At 48.6% G+C, this 2805-nt stretch overlaps 1 non-coding gene across 1 annotated transcript; it reads right to left on the bottom strand.

The window, feature by feature from the left end:
- Nucleotides 1-1115: 1115 nt before the first annotated feature.
- EDB91DRAFT_t121 lies at nt 1116-1196 on the bottom strand. The gene has a single exon. It is a non-coding gene; the product is annotated as a tRNA-Ala (tRNA).
- Nucleotides 1197-2805: the final 1609 nt, after the last annotated feature.

Genomic DNA, 2805 nt, shown 5'->3' with positions numbered 1-2805 from the left:
TAGCCGAAGTTCGACGCAAGGTTGCTGATGCACGTGCACTTGTTGCAGATGAAACAGAGGGCCTTCCACTTGGAATGACGTTGGACGAGACACCCGCAGACGACGGTGAACCAGTCACGCAGGAGGATGCAGTTGTACCCAAGAAGGCATCAGTACGTAAAACTAAGCAGCAACGAGCAAAGGCGCTGCGATTGCGCGAGGAAGTAAGCCTTTTGTCTCTTTCTTACTACCGTCGCTGATCTTCCACTAGAAGCAAGCTTTGGCAGAAAAAGCGGCAAGAAAAAAGATGCTTGCTACGATACCATTGGCCAAATCTCTCCGCTCAACTGCGGAGAAAATTGGCCAGCGACAAAATGAAGCGCGATTGGCAAGACAGTTGGCGCTGAAGATGAAGCTTCGGAAAGGCTTAGCTGGTCAACGGCTAGGGAAATATAAAGTTCCTGAAAATGACATCGAGGTTCAGATTGGGGAGGATCTAAGCGAAAATTTGCGAACGCTGAAGGTGTGTTGACCGCACCAGTTTCATCGACATCCCTGATAGTCTCCTATCAGCCTGAAGGTAACTTATTCCGTGATCGCTTCCGGAGCATGCAACAACGAGCCCTCATTGAGCCTCGCGTACCCGTCCTGTGAGTATTCGCGTAGATCTTGAGCGCAGTTTTTTGACGTCCTTTACCCTGCAGCCCGACCAAGCGAGCGAAGCTAAAAGAGTTCGAGAAGCACGCCTGGAAAAGATTCGAGTAGCTAGTATTGCTCTACCTTTTTTATGTAACCGACCTTCAACTGTTGATGGGAAGTACTGTCCAGTGTGTGATGCATCTCATTGCGCAGCACCACAGGACTTGCCCCTCAACTCATATGTTCCACCTCTGCGGAGGCGGCCCGTTGGCCAGATGTGCATGTCTCTACGTGACAAGGTGCTTAAGGCCGCTCAAATAAAGCTACAGCCTTTGTGCTTAGTGTCGTAACGAGTGAAGACTTGAGAAAGGCTCGATGGTCTCGCAGCATCTACTCTCACCTAGTAGTCACGTTACGAAATGGTGCAAAAATCAACCTTTACATCCGCCCACTCGCAGAGGTAACAGCTGAATTCGCGATTCAAAGACTAAAAACACTGGACACTGTGGGAGTTGAACCCACGACCTTACGCATTCACGGTTGCGAAGCGTACGCGCTACCAACTGTGCCAAGGGCCCTCGACTGATGAAAGTCCTACGGAACACTATATTAGTTGAAACATTGTAGCATACCAGGACTTGCAATCGACACTTGACCACCTCCGTCTCCTACCCAACTGTCTTAGGGATGGAAATTGATTATATTGAAAACGAAAACTCCCTATTACAACCTCCTGCAGTCCAGAGGAGACGGATTCGACCAGTGGACGATGCTCATCCTTTTGATCTAGACGCATACATCTTGGGATATTCTGGTATGATATTAACACCCCTCTTGGTTTGGTGCTTAGATTAAGGCTTCCTATTCTTTCAGGTCGCACTGCATTTGACAGGCTTGTGCACATTATCTCAACATGTCCAACTTTGGCGCCACAGGCGTTGAAGCTGGCGTTCGCGCAGATCGAGGTGCTTCGCGATCCAACCCTTTATCAGACTGCGATGAATGCATATGATGCTGTGGCGGACCTGCCGGAGGTGCAGGTACCTTCCACTAGTGACCTGTGCTCAGTGAACACGGTGTGGTGTGAAGAGGTTGCGAAGAAGAATCAAGCGGAGAAAACCAAGCTAGAGGTTGAGCTGAAGACATATTCTAACAATATGATCAAAGAGAGCATAAGGGTACGGCCAGCATCTTGAATCTTGTAGAGGCACTATAATACCTCTCTCCATCAGATGGGTCACAGGGACCTCGGTGACTTCTACCGCGCCACTGGAGATTATACCCAAGCACTCAAACATTATACGAAATCAAGGGAGTTCTGCTCAACTAGCCAGCATGTCCTTGATATGTGTCTTTCTGTACTAGAGGTAGCTTCTAGTTTATTGATATTACCATCCGGTCATTCATGTCTCCCACAGCTTGTGATCGAGCAACGCAATTACGCACATATATCTTCCTACGTCTTTAAAGCGGAAGGTGCACTTGATACGGCAAACGCAACAGCAGCAGCCAACGTCGCTGCCGGTTCCAACAATAGCTCAGTTGCCGCTCCACCTAAAAAATCAGCGGAGCGCGACCAGGTACAATCTAAGCTGGACTTTGCAATGGCTTTGTTCCACCTAGGACAAGTCAACTACGAGAAAGCTGCCCATTTCTTCCTGAAGATCGGCTCTCCAGATTCTCTTGGCGATTGGATTGGCAAGGCAAGCGAGGTTCTCTTTACAGCCAACTTTTGGCTTATGTTCCTTCTAGATTGTCGCTCCTGGTGACTTTGCAGTATATGGGACTCTATGCGCTCTTGCTAGCATGTCGCGATCTGCAATTAAGTCTCAACTTACGGGCAACCCTATTTTCTCTGCGTACATTGAACAAGAGCCTTATGTTCGAGATTTGATCCAGTCATATCTCTCAAGTGATTTTAAAAGCGTCCTGGAGCTTCTTGAGCGATACTCGGTATGTTCTTTCCACGTATGTTTTATTGTCTGAAACATTATTTATCTTTCGTCCGTAAGACACGCCACTATTTGGACATTCACCTCTACTCGCATGTGTATGACCTGACAAACCTCATTCGCAACGTCGCGGTGGTCCTTTACTTCCAGCCATTCCAGACCATTCGCCTCGACCGAATGAGCGCCGCATTCGGCTGGACAGTCGAGGAGGTTGAGAAGGAGGTAGTCGCGCTCA

The sequence above is a fragment of the Suillus paluster genome, assembly GCF_016628075.1.
Source record: "Suillus paluster strain FC165 chromosome Unknown EDB91scaffold_193, whole genome shotgun sequence".
Classification (NCBI taxonomy): domain Eukaryota; kingdom Fungi; phylum Basidiomycota; class Agaricomycetes; order Boletales; family Suillaceae; genus Suillus; species Suillus paluster.
The sequence above is the reverse complement of the archived record's forward strand: the minus strand, read 5'-3'. Positions and strand labels throughout refer to the sequence as shown.